The sequence below is a fragment of the Bos taurus genome, chromosome 2, assembly GCF_002263795.3.
Source record: "Bos taurus isolate L1 Dominette 01449 registration number 42190680 breed Hereford chromosome 2, ARS-UCD2.0, whole genome shotgun sequence".
In the NCBI taxonomy this organism is placed as follows: Eukaryota; Metazoa; Chordata; class Mammalia; order Artiodactyla; family Bovidae; genus Bos; species Bos taurus.
In genome coordinates, this window is record NC_037329.1 from 73,738,242 (window position 1) to 73,761,339 (window position 23,098).

General features: G+C 41.3%; 1 long non-coding RNA gene across 7 annotated transcripts in view; it reads left to right on the forward strand.

The window, feature by feature from the left end:
• The window catches only part of LOC112442354 (uncharacterized), a 41,361-nt gene extending 20,178 nt beyond the window's left edge, over positions 1-21,183 (forward strand). Inside the window, exons 2-7 of one of the 7 annotated variants that reach the window (XR_009491856.1) lie at positions 10,231-10,400; positions 11,164-11,279; positions 18,409-18,485; positions 19,342-19,471; positions 20,177-20,292; positions 20,552-21,183. This is a non-coding gene — a long non-coding RNA (uncharacterized lncRNA). Of the gene's footprint in view, positions 1-10,230; positions 10,401-11,163; positions 11,280-18,408; positions 18,486-19,275; positions 19,472-20,176 lie in introns of all 7 variants that reach the window. The other 6 variants (XR_009491855.1, XR_009491854.1, XR_009491857.1 and 3 more) reach the window with 6 other exon arrangements.
• Positions 21,184-23,098: the final 1,915 nt, after the last annotated feature.

The window sequence follows — 23,098 nt, forward strand, 5'->3', positions numbered from 1 at the left end:
GACAAGGATGTCAAGAAGATACACTCAGCATCTGGTGCAAAAAAGATGTGAGTGCAAAAAAGAACAGTGAGTCTTTTTTTTTTTTTTTGCTTCTTCCTTAAAGGTTATGATGGGTTCAGTCCCTCCCTCTCATGAGTTTCATGTTTGTTTACAGCTTCCTTTTCTCCCCTGACTCAGGAAGAAGAGAGTGGGAAGTTAGTCATCATGTTGTAGAAAAGACAATCCTCAGAAAGGGAGAAAACATTTTCAAATACAGAAACTGACAAAGGGTTAATCTCCAAAATATAGGAGAAGCTCATGCATCTCAATATAAAAAAACAAGCAAACAGCCCAATAAAAAAATGGTCAGAAGACCTTAATAGACATTTCTCCAAAGAAGACATACAAATGGCTAACAAACATGTAAAAAAAAAAATACTCAACATCACTCATTATTAGAGAAGTATCAATCAAAACCAGAATGAGGTACCACTTCATACCAGTCAGAATGACCATCATCAAAAAATCTACAAACAATAAATGCTGGAAGAGGGTGTGAAGAAAAGGGAACCCTCCTGCACCGTTAGTGGCAATATAGCCACTATGGAGAAAAATATGGAGATTTCTTAAAAAACTAGGAGCAAAATTACCATATGACCCAGAAATCCACTGCTGGGCATATACCCTTCTAAGAAACCATAATTGAAAAAGACACATGTACTCCAATGTTCATTGCAGCACTATTTACAATAGCAGGACATGGAAGCAGCATAGATGTGTATCAACAGATGAATGAATAAGAAGTTGTGGTAGGTATATACAATGGAATATTATTCAGCCAGAAAAAGAAATGTATTTGAGTCAGTTCTAGTGAGGTGGATGAACCTAGAGCCTGTTATACAGAGTGATGTAAGTCAGAAAGAGAAAAAAAACAACAAATATCATATATTAATGTGTATACATGGAATCTAGAAAGATAGTACTGATGATTCTATTTGCAGGGAAAGAATAGAGGTGCAGACACAGAGAACAGACTTTTGGACTTAACTTGGGAAGGAGAGGGTGGGATGAATTGGGAGAGTAGCACTGAAAGATATTCATTACCATATGTAAAATAGATAGCTAGTGGGAAGTTGCTGTTAATATATAATACAGGGAACTCAATCAGGTGCTCTGTGACAACCTAGAGGGTGAGATAGGGAGGGGCGGGAGGGAGGTTCAAGAGGGAGGGGACATAGGTATACTTATGGCTGATTCATGTTGTTGTATGGCAGAAACAAACACAACATTGTTATGCAATTATCTTCCAATTAAAAATAATAGACAAAGATACATGAACCCCAATGTTTATTGCAGCCCTATTACTACAGCTAGGACCTGGAAGCAACCCAAATGTACATTGACAGAAGTTTCTAACTGCTTTAAAGCTGGGAGGTCCAACCTGGTAACTTGGTTCCCCTTCTTTGTGGGTGGCAAACTCCACCCCCTCAAAAAACCCTGCTAGAAGCTGAGTCTTAGCAGATCATGTGGTTTTTCAACCCTTTTACTCCTTTGTCTTCCTGAAGGAGAACAGCTCTTGCTAAAGGATTCTGGCTGCCTTGCTTGGCATTTACTGTCCTCCTTGTTATTTTCAAAATCAAGCAATTTTTCAACTGTGAGCACGCATGCAGATCATTCTAAACAGAAGCCTGTCATATGCTTTATATTCATGGAAACTTCAGAGAAAATATTTAAAAGCCAAGCCATCTTGGAGTAATTTGCATTTTAATTAATACTTCAAATAAGTTGCCCTTTAGAAAAGAATTTCTGTTTTTGGCTTTGGGAATCTTTAAGAGCAAAGACCAGGTATGAAAGTGCCTGCTCCAGCAGGCCTGTGGCTGCCTCCAGCCCCTGCTTTGGCTGGCTGGGGTTATTCTGATGCTGGGATAGAGCCATGAGATATGGAGAGGACCCTGAGACCTGGTGGTCTGCCAATTGCTCTTTTGTGGGAGCTGAAAATCCTTATTTAGTTCCTTTTTTAAAAGAATAATGTGTTAGAGTTGCTGTCTAATTGAAAACAATTAGAATTGTCAAGGACAATAGAGGTCATGAATAAAAGAAACAGCTGTCAATATTTCTCAAACTATTATTTGAAGGTGGCTTGATGATTTTATTACTTTTCATAATCCTTCAGGACTTTCTATAAATGCATGTATACACATAGTGAAGAACATATACAGATCTTTATGATTTTGTTTTTATATAAATGGGGTAGATTTGTTTTCCAGCTTGTGCATATTGATCTGGAATTTGCTTTGTTTTTTTAAACTCAGGTGTTGGCAAACTATGGCCTCTGGGCCAAATCTGGCCCCAAGCTTGTTTTTATAAATAAAGTTTTATTGGAACATAGTCATGCTTTTTTGTTTATTATTGTCGTGGGCTGCTTTTGCACAACTGTGGCAGAATTGAGTAGTCATAGCAGAGATAGAATGGCCTGCAAAGACTAAAATATTTACCATCTGACCCTCTATAGAAAAGTTTGCTAATCCTTGTTTTAAAATAATTTGTTTTAAGGTCTTTCTCAAAACATCCAGATCATCATTTTCTTTAACTTCAGCACAGTGTGGCAAAATAATTTGGTCATTCTTCTAGGGATGGATGTTGGGTGGCTTCCAGCTTTTTCTATTATAAATAATAAATGCCAGGAATGATTCTTAATACAACTTTTTGTGTACACATGCAAAGATTTTCTGAGATAGACAGCTGGAGGGGAGTTGCCAGATGGAAAGGTAGACCTACTGTATTTTAGATTTGGATTAATTGCCTTTCCAAAAGCTGTTCTTATTGATATGTTTGCCAACAACTGTGGATAAAAAAGATGAATTTACCTGTATTACAAAAAGTTACCCTTTATGGAGAAAAGAGAACCTTTCCAAGTTGTTGGTGGGAATAAAAACTGGTGCAGCCACTATAGAGAACAGTATGGAGGTTCCTTAAAAAACTAAAAATACAGTTACTATATGATACTACAATCCCATTCCTGAGCATATATATGGATAAAACTACAATTCATAAAGATACATGCTCCCCTGTTTATAGAAGCACTATTTACAATAGCCAAGACATGGAAACAACCTAAATGTCCATCAGCAGATAAATGCATAAAGAAGATGTGGTACATATATAAAGTGGAATACTATTCAGCACAAAAAAGAATGAAATAATGTCATTAGCAGCAACATGGTTGGACCAGGTTGCAGAGATTAACATACTAAGTGAAGTAAGTCAGATAAAGAAATATCATATGATATCAAATATGTGGAATCTAAAATATGACACTAATGAACTTATTTATAAAACAAAAATAGACTTAGAGACATAGAAAATAATCTTATGTTTTCCAAAGGGAAAGGGCAGAAAGGGATCTGGGATTAACATATACACACCACTATGTATAAAGTAGATAAACAACAAGGTCCTACTGTATAGCATATGGAAATACGTTCAGTATCCTGTGATAAACCATAATGGAAAAGAATATGAAAAGGAATGTGTATATATGTATAACTGAACCACTTTGCTATACAGCAGAAATAGGACATTGTAAATCAACTATACTTCCATAAAACAAAATTTAAAAAGTTACCCTTGATGTTAGGATTTTGGAAATGCTTTCCAGCCACACCAAGTCCGGTGTAGCCTCTTCTTTGAAGATGGCCCTCCTCTCCAAATGCTCAGAGGAGAAGGAAAGGTGAAAATCAGTTGGGAAGTTAAGGTGATTCAGAAACACCAGTACCAGCATGATAGAAGCCTCCTAGGATTCAGAGAGGGGAGCATGCCTATAGGTCCCTGTTGGCAGGGAAGGTTCAGAGGGGAGGCTGAGCTTGGTCTGGGGTGGAGGAAATCATAGGGTTCAAAGAAAGGACAGCCATGTGGGTGAGATGTGAACTGGCTTCTGTCTTCTCTGCAGCCTGTGGCCACCCACACACCCTGTGAGACAGGAGGAAGGTAAACAGTCTTCATAAGTAGTTCCCACACCAAATGCTTTTTTCCATCACTCGCAGACCAGTGGGAGGTGAGGGCAGGCAGATGGATGATAGAGTGAAGCCCCTGCTGCAGGTGAGGATGTTTAACATAGACAGGAAGTGTGGCCACAGCTATATTTCTGTTCAGTGGAGGAAAATCCATTCTTGGTGAAGAGGCCACTAAGGAGGCACTGTGCCCACCAAGCCAGCAGGACCTCTCTTCTTACTGTGCTTGAGTGGGCGAGATGCATTACGCAGGGGAGGGAGAGGGGAAATGGTCCCTGCCCAACCAGGCAGCTTAGACACTCAGGTTGGAGCCAGTGCAGGGGCCCTGGGCATTCATGGGAAGGGATGCTACTCCTAAGGTAGGGTGTTTGCACAGACATGTCACAGAGCACTCAAGGGGATAAACTTCCTTTGGAATACTGTACCACGGCAATAACAACAGCAGCATTTACTGAATACCTATCATGCACTAGTAATGCTCCAAGCATTTTGCAGTTAATTCATTCAGCTAGCCCCACAGCAGTTTTATTATTATTATTGTTCCTCTTTCTTAGATGAGAGAAATGAGAATTAGAGCAGTTAAATAATTCCATCAGTTCAGTTCAGTCGCTCAGTCGTATCCAACTCTTTGCAACCCCATGACTGTAGCACGCCAGGCTTTCCTGTCCATCACCAACTCCCGGAGCCTATTCAAACTCATGTCCAATGCATCATTGATGTCATCCAACCATCTCATCCTTGTCCCCTTCTCCTCCCTCCTTCAGTCTTTCCCAGCATCAGGGTCTTTTCCAAAGAGTTGGTTCTTTGCATCAGGTGGCCAAGGTATTGGAGTTTCCGCTTCAACAGCAGTCCTTCCAATGAATATTCAGGACTGATTTCCTTTAGGATGGACTGGTTGGATCTCCTTACCATCCAAGGGACTCTCAAGAGTCTTCTCCAACACGACAGTTCAAAAGCATCAATTCTTTGGCACTCAGTCTTCTTTAGAGTCCAAGTCTCACATCCATACATGACTACTGGAAAAACCATAGTTTTGACTAGACAGACATCGGTAAAGTAATGTCTCTGCTTTTTAATATGCTGTCTAGGTTGGTCATACCTTTTCTTCCAAGGAGCAAGCGTCTTAATTTCATGGCTGTAGTCACCATCTGCAGTGATTTTGGAGCCCCCCAAAATAAAGTCTGTCACTGTTTCCACTGTTTCCCCATCTATCTGCCATGGAGTGATGGGACCAGATGCCATTATCTTAGTTTTCTGAATGTTGAGTTTTAAGCTAACTTTTTCACTCTTCTCTTTCACTTTCATCAAGAGGCTCTTTAGTTCTTCTTTACTTTTGGCCATAAGGGTGGTGTCATCTGAGGTTATTGATATTTCTCCCGGCAATCTTGATTCCAGCTTGTGCTTCATCCAGCCCAGCATTTTGCATGATGTACTCAGCATATAAGTTAAATAAGCAGGGTTACAATATGCAGCCTTGATGTACTTCTTTCTCAATTTGGAACCAGTCTGTTGTTCCATGTCCAGTTTTAACTGTTGCTTTTTGACCTGCATACAGATATCCCAAGAGGCAGGTCAGGTGGTCTGGTATTTCCATCTCTTTGAGAATTTTCAACAGTTTGTTGTGATCCACACAGTCAAAGGCTTTGGGGTAGTCAATAAAGCAAAAGTAGACATTTTTATGGAACTCTCTTGCTTTTTGGGTGATTCAGCAGATGTTGGCAATTTGATCTCTGGTTCCTCTGCCTTTTCTAAATCCAGCTTGAACATCTGGAAGTTCACAGTATATGTATTGTTGAAACCTGTCTTGGAGAATTTTGAGCATTACTTTGCTAGCATGTGAGATGAAATAATTCTATAGAAAGAGGTAAAGTCAGGATTTGAACTCCAGTCACACTGATTGCCAAACCAGCACTCCAATGTCAACCTTTATATTGGCAATGACCAGCTATGTGTCCTTGGACAAGTTTCTTAACCTCTCCTTACCTCCATTTGTTCATTACAAAACAAAATAGATGTGGCACTAGTCCCTCACAGGAATGTTGAATCTCAATGATTATTATTATACCTCCTACTCTATCTACTTAAGTCTGAGTACTAAAGATGAAGAAACTTGGAATTTTATTTTGACTTATTCAATTCTCTCATTTTAAATTTGGGCTTCCCTGGTGGCTCAGATGGTAAAGAATCTGACCACAGTGCAGGAGACCTGGATTCCATCCCTGGGTTAGGAAGATCCCCTGGAGAAGGGAATGGCAACCCATTCCAGTATTCTTGCTTGCAGAATTCAATGGACAGAGGAGAGCTTTGCGGCTACAGTCCATGGGGTGGCAAAGAGTCAGACATGACTGAGCAACTAACACACAACAATAACACATTTTTGATATACTTGCATCATTGTACCTAATGTGAGTTCCTCATACACAGCATATAATTATAAGCATATAGGACAATTGTCCTATGTTCTTTATATATTTAAAAAAATCTTTTAAAACATTTTTTAATTTTAAAATTTATTTATTTGCATACATCTGTGATTTTTTTGAAGTACAGTTAATTTGCAATGTTGTGTTAGTTTCAAGTGTACAGCAAAGTGATTCAGTCATACACATACCTGTATTCTTTATCAGATTCTTTTCCATTACAGGTTATTATGCATTTTTAAAAAATTGAAGTAGAGTTGATTATTGGGGCTTCCCTCGTGGCTTAGATGGTAAAGAATCTGCCTGCAATGCAGGAAACCAGGGTTCGATCCCTGGATTGGGAAGATCCCTTGGAAGAGAGCGTGGCAATCCACTCCAATATTCTTTCCTGGAGAATCCCATGGACAGAGGAGCCAGGTAGGGTACAGTCCTTAGGGTCACACAGAGTCAGACACAACTGAAGCGACTTAGCACAGCACAGCAGAGAGTTGATTTGCAGAGTTTCAGGCATACAGTGAAGTGATGAGACTGATGATTTTTCTATGTGGTAACAGGGGCTTGAACTGAGCAGACAGGCTTGGGAGACGATTAGGTGGGGGAAACAGCTCCAGTAGAACTCGACAGTGATGGGAGACTTCCGTCTGACTGAGGACAGAGAGCAGACTTTTAGCTGACGAAGCTAAAGAGCTTCACTATTTTCTGAAGAGGAAGAACCAGAGGGCCATCCAGGGACCCCTTGAGATGGCCATTTACAGAATGCCAATTATTATGGTCAAATTAATGCTCCAGGTCCTCCTACTAGACCATGTGTGCCCAGCCATTTGCAACAAGCCCATTTACTGTCCTCTTAAAGTTGTGGAATAACCCTTACCTCCAGATGGTTGCAGAGAGCTGACTGGATGGGAGGGACCTGTCTTCTGGGTGTAGACAAACTACCCATGCTTGGTGTGAGTGAGAGGGAAATGGGAGCCCTGATTTAAATCAGAATCACCTGGGCACTAGGCCCCACTCATAGACTCTGGTTCTGTAGGTCTGGAGTCAGGGAGTGGTTGTGCATGATCAATAAGCTCAAGAGTGACCTGGGCTCATGGTCCTCACCCCTACTTTCAAGAAGATGGTAGGCAGGAAACCACCTCCACAAGGCAGGTTTTACTCTATGTGCAACAAGGCACCAGAGCTGACGTGTGCATGGGTACACACGTGCTTAGGTGCTTGTCAATTTCATTTTCTTACAGAAACAGATGTGTTCCCAGGTTGGACTCCCTGCTGGTTTCATTTCTAGTCTTGAAAAGAAGTTCAGTTGGAATATTAAGACTTAAATATTTGCCATATATTGTTTTCATCAGCTGAATTGTCCTTGCAAATGTCTCTCTCTTAGAGCCTCCCAAAAGTCCTTTAAAAGAAGTTTGTGATTTACATATACATAATACTATATAAGATAAATAAGCAACAAGGACCCACTCCATAGCACAGGGAACTATACTCAATATTTTGTAATAACCTATAAGGGAAAAGAATCCATAAAAGAATGAATGTGTGTATATTTATAATCGAATCACTATACTGTACACCTGAAACTAACAGGACAGTATAAATCAACTATATTTAATTAAAAAAAGAAGTAGGTTGAGCCCACTCATTCTGTAGAACTCTCTAGGGGTGAATCTGTGGGTTGGAGGAGTGGGTTCAGTTATGACATGTCAGGGGCGAGTCATCTGAGGAATATGGGGGCATAGTTTTGACATATTAAACACCGATAACATTCAGAATCAAAGAAGGAGAACGACTTTTATTAATTACCCATGTCTCCTCCTGCCCGTCTGTCCTCCGCCCCCCACCAGCTGTTAAGCATTTGAGAAAATGGTAAATGAACATGATTATAAGCAATTATGAGGTTTTCTTTTTTAAGAGACAGATGGAATCAAGGTTTCCGTTTGAAGAGGTTTTCAAATTTAGGTTGTGTCTACACAATGCCATATTATTACCATGGAACCATATGTTTTCTTTCACTGCCACTGAAATTTCATTCTGGAATGGGCCTGAACCAATGGTCAACAGTATGTATTGCTGCAAGTTCACAGATGCTTTTCTAATACAGACTACTTCACATTCATAATTCCCCTTTTCCCCACATTAATTTTTAAAATCTATCCACACATTTCCCTTTCCACAAGCGTTAATTCTGGACCAGTTTTGTGCTGTGCTATGAGGATATGGAGGTGAAGACAGTATGATGATCTGCTTCAATGAGCACCTTGTTAACTTCATATGGTAATTTGAGTCAGTTCAGTTCAGTCACTTACAGTCATATCTGACTCTTTAGAACCCCATGAACTGCAGCACGCCATACTTGCCTGTACATCATCAGCTCATTTGCTCAAACTCATGTCCATTGAGCCAGTGATGCCATCCGACCATTTCATCCTCTGTCTTCCCCTTCTCCTCCTGCCTTCAATCTTTCCCAGCATCACAGTCTTTTCCAATGAGTCAGTTCTTTGCATCAGGTAGCTAGAGTATTGGAGTTTCAGCCTTAGCATCAGTCCTTCCAATGACTATCCTGGACTGATTTCCTTTAGGACAAATTTCCATTGGGTAATTTGAGTGGATTCAGCTTAATATGATAACACTTTCAAGTTTCACACATTTGTCTGTACATATAAAACACTGTGAAGAATGACTAATTAGCTCATGTGTTAAATTAAGCTTGTAAACCATAGGCTTATCAACCCCTTTGAGAGATTAATACACAAATTAGCCCGCAGAAGAATATGGCCTCTCTTCTGGGGGCATTTGTTTTGAGCCTTTGTGGTTGAATATTCAAGGTCCATTAGGGCATCTGGGTTAAATGTCTGATTCCTTAGAGCAGTTCTCAAGCTTTATTGTGGATCCATGGGCTTGTTTTTGCATAAATTGCTGGATTCCTGTCCCAGATTTATTCAATAGATTTGTGATCAGCCCTGAAGATTTGAATTTCTAGAAAGTTCTGGGGTAAGGGGACTTTTTTGATGCTGAGTCAAGGACCATGCTTTGAGAAGCATTGCCTTGGAAATTTTAGAAGGTGTGTGGATTCTCCATTGATTTGAATGCAAATGCTTTTCGGTAAATAAAAACATACCTCTATGGGACACCTGTCAGGTGCTATCTCAGTTCTGGGCAGTTTGTACGTAAAAGGAGAGTCAGGGAAATGAAGGCAGAAAATAAGAAGTCCCATACGTAAGGGAGACCCACATGGCTCCGTGAAGAGGGCTGCACACACTGTACAGTCCCAGCTGTGCCCTTAATGCCTTCTGCCATGGGCTCTGGGGAAATGACACTGCTTTCCATACAATGACAATTCCCTCAGTAGGATTTCTCATCCCCAAGTGTGCTGCAAAATAGTAAGTGAGATTTTGTCATTGCACTTAGCACAGACAGGTACTTGGTAACTGATATAATCTCTATTTCTAGTCAGAGAATGCTATGTAGGACAATTTAAATTTATGCCTTTGAGGATGGACACAAACTCTGGTGCATGAATGTGTTGTCAAGCAAGGGGGATAAAGAGGTTAGATTTTCTATATCTCTTTTGTCTGTGGAATCCATGTGCTTTTTGCTCATCTTTTGAAACTCTCCCCGCCCCAAACACACTTTTAAAAAATATTTATTTATTGGGCTGCACCGGGTCTTAGTTGTGGCCTGTGGAGTCTGTAGTTGTGGAATTTATTTCACTGACCAGGGATCAAACCCGGGCCCCCTGCATCGAGAGCACTGAGTCTAAGCCACTGGACCACTAGCAAAGTCCCACCCAGCTTTTTAACCTATAGATTCCATGTTTCCTACAGGTGTGTCTTCCACATCAGGAGATCCTTCTAGTGTTAGTCTGAAGGAAAAGGAAGTTATCACCAAGCTCGCCTGATTTTGATATGAAAGGCCTGCCTGAAAATCAACCACCAAACTCTCTACCACCTTTCAGACGGTGACCCCTCTCGGCCTCCATCATCCATCGCTACTAGTAAGCTTCACCCCTTCCTTCATTGTGTTGCATTTTATGTACAAATTTTCAAGTTGCTGTTTATGACTTAAACTTATTTTCCAGGTTCAGTGAATATATTTGTCTATCTACAAAAACTGCAAACATTTCCCATTAAAATCAATGAAAAGATTTTTCCCATGACTTTTCTCTTTGCATTAGGGGTTTCAGGAATGAGTGAGGTGGTGACACAGAGGAGGGATGTGCTTGTCACTGAGAAGATAAGAGAGGCATAGAAGAAGAACATGGCCAAATTCACCATCTGCCATGAATTGTTCCAGCTAAATATGTTACTCTTCAAAGTAAAAGATAAAACAGGAAGATGGAAGAAATAGGAAAAGTTACTTTACCTTCTTTAACCTTCTGCCTTAGGAGGCCAGCTGAAATGCTGTTCAGGGTCACCAGAGAAGAATGACGAAGCTCCTTCATGGTGATGGCAGGGAGGGCTTGAGGGATGAATATTAGCTCTTGCAGTTCATGGCAGTCATGGCTTAGGAAGCTGGCACCTTCATCTGTAAATGGCCTTGGAAATTCTGTTCCCATCAATCTTCATTCAATTAGGGCTCATTGCAGATAGGTCCTCAGGGGTATCTGGCTCATGGTGGGACAATACAGATGACATACTCATTTAACTTTGAGTCGGAGCAGCAGCCAACAATTGATGGCTCCTGGGACAGCAGTCACTTGGAGTGAGTTGGACCTACCTCTATGGCTGGCACCTGACTCTTGTGATTTTTTTCTACAGGCAGCTGTGTCTTCCAACCCGGCAGATGTCTAATGTCTTCAAATAAACCTTCATGAACTCCCCAGCAGGTGCCATAGATGATTCTGACCCCAATGAAGAGGACTGATGGTTATATGGTAAGGATTTAAAAACCATAAACACCAAAAAAATATTTCTGGAATTTTCTTTGCAGGCTAGCTTGACTATGGCCCAGGGTTCTTCTTGGTTGTGATATGGGGTAGCTGGGACAGGAGTTGTGCATACATATCTGCTCCACTGATGGCTGCATTTTGCCCCATCCCCATCTGCTCCGTGCCTTGAAAAGTAACAACATTATTGCACAGAGCTTTGGCACGTGTGGCTGTAACACTGTGGTTGTGTTTCTTATGCAGGTAGAAAGCTGCCTAAGTGTAGTATTATTTTTTTTAAGGTAATTGGGCTTTAAAAAAATTACTTTTTGTAGCAAAGGTACCCTGGCTTTTTAAGCTAATGCGCTTGTTCCCTTTATCTTGTCCGCTCCAAGTTTGACTGGATCTTATAAAGTGAAGACTCTTAATTGCTATTCTTAAAAGGTCATCTTGCTAAGGAATGGCTTTGTTCTTAATTAATAGTAAGCAAGGAGGCTGCTTGACCTCCCCCAGTGAGGCTGGGAGAAGGCTGACCTCTTTAGGACCCCATGCCAACTTTCAAGGCTTCAAGAGCAGAAGGAAAGCACAGGTTTTGTAATTCGACTAACATGGCAAGGAATCTTGTCTCCACCACTTAAGGGGTAGTGATGTTATCAAAAGTGGGGTCCAGGTGCTTGCCACTAGAAAGTCTATACTAGAAAAGCAAGGTTGGTAGAAAGGAAGGTTTGCTTTATTTGGAGGCCAGTAACTAGTGGAGAGGGTGGTCTCATGTTCAAAGGCTGACACCCCGCTGACAATCAGTGGGCAAGAGCTTTTATAGACTGAGGGAGAGGGCTACATGCAGAAATAGCAAAGTCAGTTCTGACAGCCATCTTGATTTTTTTTTTCATTAAAAAATACTTTATGGCAAAACCAATACAATATTGTAAAGTTAAATAAAATAAAATAAAATAATAGATTTAACTAAAAAAATACTTTATTGCTAAAAATGTTAACTATCATCTGAGCATTCAGTGAGTCATAATATTTTTCTTGGTAGAGGGTCTTGCCTCCACATTGATGGCTGCTAACTGATCAGGGTGGGTATTCCTGAAGGTTGTGGTGGCTGTGGCAATTTCTTAAAATAAGAAAACAGTGAAGTTTGCACATCAATTGATCCTTTCATGAACAATTTCTCTGCAGCAAGCAATGCTGTTTAACAGCATTTTACCCACAGTAGAACTTCTTTCAAAATTGAAGTCAGTCCTCTCAAACCTGTCAGTACTTTATCAACTCAGTTTATGTAATATTTTAAATCTTTTGTTGTCATTTCAACCATCTACATGGTATCTTCATCAGGAGTAGATCCTGTCTCAAGAAACCACTTTCTTTGTTCATCCAGAAGAAGCAATTCCCTATTCAAGTTTTATCATGAGATTGCTGCAATTCAGTGATATTTTTAGGCTCCAATTCTTTTTTTTTAAATTTTTATTTATTTATGTGGTTGCATTGGGTCTTAGTTGCAGTATGTGGGATCTAGTTCCCTGACCAAGGATTGAACCAGGCCCCCTGCATTGGGAGCATGGAGTCTTAGCCACTGGACTACCATGGAAGTGCTTAGACTCCAATTCTAATTGTAGTTCTTTTGCTATCTCTACCACATCTGCATTTTGACAGTCATCTTAAAACTGGTCATGCAGTGATTGAATCAGTGTCTCCTTTATTGCTTTATGTACAGTTAGTCTTCAGTTTCAGGGTTGATTTGTTCCCATTTCCATGAGGCCAGTTCTTGGGATTGTGGCAGCTAATGTCAGGGCTACAGTCTGGTCATCATGTAGTTAACTTCTACCTTGTGGGCGTTTCAACATCTATAAGATAGCTCACAAGAGATGGCTCAGAATATTATCTATAACCCTTGAGGAGGAACTGAAAATCATTGACTTTGCTTAATGACTAAACTCTTTATATTTTGTCCTATTTGCCTGCTTTCCTTTGCTTCTGCATTTTCTTCTCTGATTAAATTTACTCTTTGGCTAAAGTTTTTCTACAGACAAAAGGTTGGTGGAGGACCATAGGGTTCTGTTACATTTCAATAATGAGCAAGACACTCAACTTAAGTCATTACTTCCTCATCTTTAAAACGGGAATGATAACTGACATCTCTCCTACTGAGTTGTTGCATGGAAGGGACATGATGTTTGTAAAGCACCTGCATGGTGTGGAGCACCTACAAGGGTTTGGTAGATGGTGGCCATTACTAACTGGTTTGGCTCTCACAAGAGCCAGATCCTGGGGAGGATGATACAGGTTCTAGGACATGCAACTGTGCACAAGGAATCATCATAGTCACATTTGAGACTAGGTTGGGAATAGCATATGATGACTTAGTAGTAGGAGGCAATTCTCCATGATGTTCCTCCATTTCTTGGACTATCTATTCAAGCTTGCCTGAATAGTAGCCAGCCTTGGAAGCTCAAGCTGATGAAATGAAACTGCTGCCATCTTTGGAGACATTCCAGGATGGTAAATTCTCTGGAAGAGAGTTGCTTACATTCCAAATTAAAAAAAAAAAAGGTCTCTCTCTCTCTCTCTCCCACCTCTTTTGCTTGTAGGAGTTGGACTTTAGGTAACTGACACAAGATTCTGCTCTTGCTACATCTTTTGCCATGACAAGTAATTTGTCTTTGTCTCTGCACCCGAGGTCTTGTGTCTTCCATTAGTATACATCGATAAACCGGGGGAAGCTTGCAAGGAGGGTGAAATCTCAGGTCCTTCACAATTTATGATTTAACACTTTCACATTTGGTGCTGGGTCTTTTAAAAACAGGAAATTCTCCAAACCCAGAAGGGTTACATATGTATATGGTGGTGGTGGTTTAGTTGCTAAGTCATGTCTGACTCTTGCGACCCATGGACTGTAGCCTGCCAGGCTCCTCTGTCCATCGGAATTTTCCAGGCAAGAATACTGGAGTGGGTTGCCATTTCCTTCTCCTACATATGTATGCATATGTTTATATATATCTATATATCTATATAGATATAGATATAGATATATGTATAGATATATGTATAGTATCTAGCTATCTATCCATCATCTGTCTAGCTACCTGTCTATCTATCTACCTGTCTGTCTGTCTAGATGGATGAGTGAATGGACAGAGAGATAAACAGATGGATCTCCATCTAAGCATGATGTCTGGTACATACCTGCTTCTCAAAAAATGACGACTGTTTGATAGCCTGTTATCAGTGCATCCGCTGAGACTGCTGGGTGGCACTTGTACATGCAAATAGGGATGAGATGATGCTAAAAGAGGGGAAAGATGATGGAGCAGCAAAGTGGGATGCAAGCTATGCCTAACAGCCCCTCCCCCCACTCCACCTGTGATTCAGGTTTGGTAGAGAGGAGCATCCTGGCATGGGGGTCTCCCTGGTAAAGCCAACATTGTGCCTACCACAAGGATATAAGGCAGGACCAGGAAAGAAGAGCCCCTGGGTGGGGGGAGGGCTATGAGTCAAAAATGAGGTTGTCACATCTGGTGATCTAGACTATTCATTTTCAAAGAGAGTTCATTTTTTCCTTTTCCCTTGACATCTGAATTGAACCTTATCTGAATATGTTGGCATGGTCTTCAACCATTCACTGCTTATATGAATTACTGTACTCCTCCATTATTATGAACATCTCTTCACAAGTGTGATTCTTTGGCTAGATCATAAACTCCTTGAGAAAGAGGACTACATCTTTTTATCTCTTCATAGTCCAGTAAAAGTTTACTAGTATAAGAATGGATGCTGGGTGATCCGGGGCTGCCCAATTCCCTCAGAGCACCTCATGCTCCACCTTTCCGAAAGACCACATTTTAAGACATTTCACCTGTGTCTTGATTTCAGTCAAGTGGAACATTCTGTTGACAGAATGGGATTGCCCGTGGCAATTTCCTCAGTGCAGCATGCAGGATCACTTCAAGTTTTCCATTTTATCAGGTTCGCTTACCGCACCCTGCCCGCCCTCTAAAATTGCTTCCCCATGGCTTTTCTTAATGGTCCTCTACCTTGATGCCAGAGAGAGAACCTTAATGGAAGAAAATAGAAGTGCAGAAGTTGTCTGTAAGTAAACTCCAAGAATGGGTATGTGTGTAGTGGGGAAATGGCATGGTAGGAGTATTTTCCCTTAGTTTGATGTGTGTGTCAAGATATCAGGCTAGTTTCTTTCTTTCTTTCATACTTATTTATTTGGCTGCACCTGGTCTTACTTGTGGCATGTGAACTTTTAGTTGGGCATGTGGGATCTAGTTCCCTAACCAGGGATTGAATCCAGGCCCCCTGCATTGAGAGTGCGGATTCTTAGCCACTGGACCACTGGGGTAGTCCCTCAGGCAAGTTTCTTATACATTCACTGGGCCCCTAACATGAAATATAATCTTTTTAGCACCTCTGTTAAACACAAAATGTATAACCAAATTGTATATTAATTGATTCAAGGAATGTAAGAATCTGTCTCTTCCACTAGTCTAAGAGCAAGTTAAGGGTGTGGTTTGATGTTTCATTTGTCTCCACCTTTCCAAGATTTCTTACTAAATATTTCCACGTAGTAGGTACTCAATAAATGTTGATGACCTATTGCTGAATGAGGAAGTCTTTTCCACCTGGATTTCTCTTGTTCTGTGGCATTAGGACCATAACAACAACCACATCTCCATAGCAACAATGGAGGTGAAGAAGATGAATAATACAATAACTTGCAACTTCTAGGTCTCTGAAGAAGACTGTGACTGTTTGGAGTCACAGTAATGAGGACAGCAGATGAAAGAAGAATGATGGAAGGCAGAATTAGCAGGAAGCCTTAGGTCAGTGCTTAATCTCCAAACAGCCCATCCACCCCCCTTATCTTTGTAAATCAGGAACTCCAAATGTCAAGGGCTTTACTTCCCCACAAAGGTCCACACCAGCAGTTGAACTCAATACAGCTTCTGAAATATTTGGAGCTACTATTAGAGTCACTCCAACCTTTTGTTGTCACTTTGTATGGGCAGGCATCTCGTAGGCAGAGTGTTGTTTGATTTCCCAACTGTCTTTTGCTCACTCTTGGTCTGAAGTCAGGATTTAAATAAAAGGGGTGGGTGGGGGTTTGTATGAAACAGATGGCAGCCTTGCTGCTGTGATCTGCAGACATGGCATGCCTATGACAACTTCCTTTTCCCCGAGAGTTCCATTTGGGGGAGTGCAGAGCTGAGAACTCTCTTATTGATCTTGAAGCTGAAAGACTTAGTTCCCAGTCACTGCAATTGACAAAGGCTTTTGCAGTTCATTACCCTCCAGATTACGTGGCACAATTCATTAAAATTCTGTTTCATTGACTGCATTTGTAAATAGGCTTGGGGAACTTTATCACTTTTTGCCTCTTGCAGAGCTTTCCTTCAGTGAGTGCATTTTTCTTCTCCTTTTCCTGCTAGAAAAAGTCTGCAATAATTTGCCACAAGATGTGCTATCATTTAAATGCAAATGCAAATGAAATACTAACTGGGAATCATAGGTTCCTAGATTCCCGGCCCCTCCTGCTTTCTATTTGCTGCTATTTTCTTAGGTGGGTTACTTTAATAAATACATTGGCTTTGAGCTCCTGTGACATTAATTTTGTATAATGGTCAGATTTTTTAGCGGGCCTCTGCCCTGTCATTGCTGTTGTTTGCATACAAGCAGAAAGGGAAAGATGAAAGGTAATTTTTCTTTTATTAATACCTAAGTGTTAAAGAAATGATTCTTTGGATAGTGCCCATCTTCAGATGAACCCAGAGCATTGGACAAAGGACACGAAACCAGGTGAATGCTTCCCCTTCAGGTGTGCTGTGAGGTGATTGGCTCACCCTAGAGTAAGGTTTTCCTGTAAAGGAAAACACGATGAACATTTGTGAACTAGATAGGTTCTGATGCAACGACTCAGCTTTGCCATTGTAATACAAAAGCAGCCATAGACAGCATGTAAGTCTATCTCTGTTTCAATAAACCTGTATCTATGGACATTGAATGGAGAATTTCATACTGTGTTTAAGGGCTGTAAAATTCTTCCCCTCACCCTCTCCCAACTGCTAAAAAATGTAAAACCATTCATAGTTCTTGGGCTGAATAAACACAGGTGGCAGGTGGGGTTCAACCCACTGGCAGGCTGTAGTTTGCTGACCCTTGCCCTAGATCAGTGGGTTTTCTTTTTTTTCCTCTTGGTCATGATGCATGCTGCATGTGGGATTTTAGTTGCCAGACCAGGGATGGAACCCATGCCCCCTGAAGTGGAAGTGTGGAGTCTTAACTACTGGACCATCAGGGCAGTCCCAGCAGTGGTTTTTCAATTGTGGTCCCTAAATAGACTTGGGGACTTGTGAGATGGGCTGATGGGTCTTTATCCAAGTTGGAGAGGGTATAATACCGTGGTCTGTGGTTGGAGTAAGAATTTCTCCAGATATTGTCTTGTGTTCTTCTAACACTTCTAAGAAGATCATCCTCTGTCTGGGTTATCCTGACCATACCAAGGGGGCTGGTGGGTAGAGCTCTTTTGACAAGGACATTGCTGTGATAAGGAATGGCACTGTGGTATCAAAGGCCATCTGTTATTTGCCCATTTTCATTAGAGGCAGAGCAGGTAGAGTCCTGATATGTTAGCATCTCCTGAGCATAACAAATAAGATTGACATCTTTTTCATGTCGAGTTACCTTGGCTGTTCCCTGTCTCCCGGACAGAACATCAAATGAGAACCACCCCATCCTTCAACTCAATATCGATGTCTCCGACCTCTGTCAATACCCAGTGAATCTTAGGATCAGTAGCTTGGATTGTCTAATTAAACGTCTCTGCAGCTGAGCCCGGCCATCCCAGCTCTTAATAATGATGTGATCCCGATTCAACATGTGAACAATGACAACAATAACTCCTTATCGCCCTGGGATCTGCTAATGTTCCTGGAATTTCATATTTATTAACTCAGAGCCCTAAAGTGGGACTCTGGGAATGGAGGATGTATGTTAATATCCTAATCCCGGAAATGAAGACTCCAAAACTCAGAGTTTAAATTGGTTTGCTAAGCTCTCACAGTTGGAAAGTGACTGAGCCAATTTGTATGTTCAGATTCATCAGAATTAAAAATTTCTGTTTTTTTTCTTCTAGGCCTCTCTAGGTTGGAAACTGCCAACTTACTACATTTTCTAAAAAATAGGCATCAGGAAAAAAACGAACTGCTTGAGGTATGAATCTGCTTATGAAATCTCCATTTCCTCTGGGAGCATCCCAGTGAGGGTTCTGTGGGCCTTAAAAGCCAGGGCAGGAATTTCCTCTCCACCCTGACTGTAATGAGCTGCCTCCAGGGTTCTTAAAGTTATGCAGAGCTGCCATGGAGGCAACTGGCCACTCATGCTGGGCTCTGATTGCTGTATTTCTTAAGCATGACTGAGTCTGGAAAATAATTCATTGTAGGTTCCATTTCTGTGACTTTTCTGCATGCTTTGAGGGGCTATAATTGCACAACACTATTGGAGGTCATTTTTCCTTTCTTGTAAAAAAAAAATACGGCTTGTTTAAGGCATGACTACTGGAATTGTATTTGCAAAGGTTGAGATTCACTATTGGAATGAAAGATGGCCTTGCAATAGTTTTTTTCCTCTTGTACAGGCATCAGTAAAGCTGCGAGTCAGACCCTGTGAGGCAGTGGTAGATGGTACATCTGGAGCTGACTGTCCCTCCCGTATCTTTTGCATTCAGATGCAGTGTGGGAATTAGGTTTTCTCCAAATCTACCTCCTCTCCCTTAGCCTTATTGCCAATAAGTCTAGACTTGGAGGCTGAGACTGATTGCCCAGGAAAGCGGGAAGTGGTTGTTGCCTCAACAGAAATGCCAGTTTTCAGCTTGAGTGTCGAAGACTGTAAAATCTTGAGAGCCAAGCTTGCAAAAGAGGAAAAAAGGATTTGATTGGGTTTTCCTGAATTGTGTTTTTACATATGGTCCCTGATTGCTTTTTTTTTTTTTTTCTTTTCATAGTGATAGGATTCTTGCCTGGCACAATACCACCCAGAATAAATTTACTTTACCCATCCTCCCTTGCAGCTGTGAAAGGATGTCACAAAACCACAAAGCTGGACCAGTGGGATGCAGGTAGAAGTGTCACATGGCAGCTGTTGGGAAACTTCGTTAAAAATCTGGTCAGAGTGAACCCCATGCTGCCTCCTGGACCATGGTGGGTGAGGGCCCGTTTCCAGGGGTGGTGAGTGGTGCAGGAAGGAATCTGATCCTAAGGACCAGGGCAGAACTGCCTCATCAGCATGGAAGGCAGAACTTTGGACCCATGACCTTCCCTCTGGTGTTATCCTATGAGTATGTTACATTACATGGCAAAATGGACTTGGCAAATGTAGTTAAGGTTACTAATCAGTTGACCTTAAGGTGAAGAGTATCCTTAACTAATCAGGTGGACCAAATCTAAGTTGTGTGGGTCCTGCTAAAGAGAAATCTATCTCCAGCTGTCATGGAAAAGGGGAAATCAGAGATTCAAAGCAGGAGAAGATTTGATTTGTGGTTGTTGGCTTGAAGATGAAGGGGTCCACCTGTCAAGGAAACAGGACTTCAGTCATATAGCTGCAGTGAACCGAGTTCCAGTAACAACCTGGATGAACTTAGAAGTGGGTTATTTCCCAGAGTATCCAGGGAAGAGCTCAGCACTGTCAACACCTGTATTTTAGCTTTAAGAGGCTCTAAGCAGAGGACACAGCTGAGCCACACTGTGCCTGGATTTCTGATGCATCGACACTGTGAGGTAGTAACTTCTTGTCATTTAAAGCTGCTGCATTTGTGGTAAATGGTTATGTGGCAATAGAAAATGGATATACTAACCTTCATGTGAGTGGAAAAAAATCTCAGTATTTGGATCTTTTATCAATTGCAGGCAAACCTAATCCTGACTAATGCAAATACCAAGAATCCAAAGTTGAAATGTTGACCCTGGAGACAGTGTTGGAGCAGCAAAGAATGTTCTCACATAAGGGGCTGAGCTAAGTGAAGGTGAGCATGTGGATCAAGCATCCTTTATGTGCCCATCCTCTTGTGGGGAGGAGGCAGATGAACAGAGGTTTCCAGAGAGGTTTGGGTGAGTCCTAGAGTGGGTGGTTTGTCCTGATTCTTTAGGCAGAGCCTGCAAAGACCATGCACCTCTCAAACAAACAAACAAACAAACAAAAAAACCTGGGGGTTGCCACTTCTCACCTGCCACCAGAAGGCAAAGAAAAAATGCTTGCAGATGGGTGTGAGATGTGACTCTCAGGTTCTCAGGGTCTTGGTCAAGCTGTCCCTAGAAGGTAGGGATCTCATGGGAGTGAAGCTGGCCTCGAGTTCTCCAAGGAATGGCAGCTCAGGTGAGAGTGCTGAGTCAAGAGAAAGGACCACGGACACCCACCTTCCTAGATGGTCCCATGGAGGAAGCCCATCCTTTCCTGGAGCACCAGGACCCTAACCTTTCCTGGCATCCATAAACCATTTATGGATGTAGGAAGGAGAGATTCTTAAAGAGACAAGACATTCAGGAAGACTAATTGCCCAAATACTTACTATTGACAAGATCGAGCTTTTACAGGCATCCTACGATCAATAAAGTTTCAAGAACAAGATAAGTTGATGAACAGAAAATAATGGTGGTGAGCAACTTTTTCCTTTTTTTAATGCTTTACTCATAGTTTATAGTTTTCTAACCTGTGACATACAGATTTATCCTCTCCACATTTTTGGTTCTTTCCTCCCACCATTTTCACCCTTTATTTTCAAAGACTTTTATTCTTATGAGAAACAAAACATAATTCTATGTCACCACTGTGCTGAGTGCTGTTGAGTTAGTCTGCTTGTTTTCCTTTTTAAATTGTGCATTTAAGAACTCATAATAGAATAAATATCCATCCTGATTTTTTGTTGATTACATCTTTGTTTTTCTTTATTTTTTTTTTTTTTTACCACATTTGTATACACTCTTCAATAATACACTATTTAGTTTTACCTGCTTTTTACTCTTGTTGACTGAATCCCATAGTTTTCCATGGGCTTCTTTCATTCAACTGATGCTTTGGTCCATCTATGTTTGTATATGCCTGTGCTGGTTTTTATTGCTATATTGTATTCTGTTGAATAAATATGCAGACATTGATTTATTCATTCTATTGAAGAGGGCCAATTAGGTCACTTCTAAGGTTTTTGCTGCTGGGAAAGCATTGCTGTGAACACTCTCACAGTTTCCTGATGCACATTAGCAAACCTTGCTCTAGGGTGAAACTCGGGCAGGAATTGCTGGGTCATGGTTTACATGCATGTCCGTCTCTGTCATATCACGCTGAAGGGTCTTCCAACAATGGGCAAGTGTTTTCTCCTTTACGGGACTCACAGCACAGCTGGGGAGATAAGCGTAGACTTCAGGAATAAACTAGTCTCCATACTGGGTAATTAAAAGCTACAGGGTTCATTTAAGATATTAAAGAGAGAGCCCTATCACTCAGCCATAGAGAAGAATGAAATAATGCCATTTACAGCCACATGGATGGACCTAGACATTATCATACAAAGCAAAATAAGTCAGAAAGAGAAAGACAAATATCGTGTGATATAAATTATATGTGGAGTCTAAAAGAGGACACAAATGAACTTATCTACGAAACAGAAATAGACTCACAGACATAAAGAACAGATTTGTGATTGCCAAGAGGGATGGGGAGTGGGAGAGGGAAGGATTGGGAATTTGGGATTAGCAGGTGCAAGCTACTATATATAGGATGAATAAACAATGAGGTCTTACTGTACAGCACAGGGATCTTTAGTCAATACCCTGTGTGATAAACCATAATGGAAGAGAATAATACACATACACACACACACACACACACACATATGAATCGTTTTGTGTACCTGACACTAGCACAACATTGTAAATCAACTCTATTTTAATTAAAAATAAAGAGAGCCCTGTGAATGTCTCATGATATTTCTTCAGAAAGTCAGCCCATGGTGGGGAAGTCTTCCTTGGGGACAAGAAGTGATTACTTGACATAGTGGAAGAAAGCTGGAAATAGCACAAGGAAACTGGGAAGGAAGAGAGGACAACTATAAGGGTAATAAATAATCTTCCTTTGGTGAAAATGGATGGAGGATATGGGCAGTAGGGAGCATGGGCATATGAGCATGTTGCCTCATTCCCTTGGACCCCAGCCATGTACTGGCTGCACCCAAGCGCATCCAGGCCTTATCAAGAGCTGCGGTTCCCTCTGTCTGTGGAGTCTGTTTGGTCTTTTCATCGTCTGGCGGCACTCCCTGGTCACATCCTCTTCCTGCTTCTCTACACCACTGTACTCTATGGCTGGCTTGAGCAGGTCTGGGCAACCCATTTAAGGTTCCCTTACTTTGCCACTGACTCTGTTTTAGTCCTCAGGATGTCTAGTGCATTCCTCCACTGAAGCCAGTGAGAGGCACAAAAGTAAGTGTATTTTCATATATGAGGATGTAAGCTTTAGAGTGTGGTGAGCAATAATGCTAGAGCAAAGGCATCATATTTAGGTATCAGATAAGACTGCTGAGGAAGGGACACTTTATACAAGAGCTTCAGAATGAACAGGAGAGAGCCAGAGGAAGCGGTGGCAAGGGTGGGGTGGGGTAAGGAGCCTTCTAGGCTTGTGGAGCAGCATGTGCAAGGGCCCTGAGGTTAAATGGTTTGGCCAATGTGACTGGAGAATGTACATGAAGGGCAGTGACCTCATATGATGCTGGAAGGATGTGAGATGAGGCAGCGGGGCTCATGTAGAGATTCTGTCCTAAGTATAAGGTGGAGGTGCTGAGG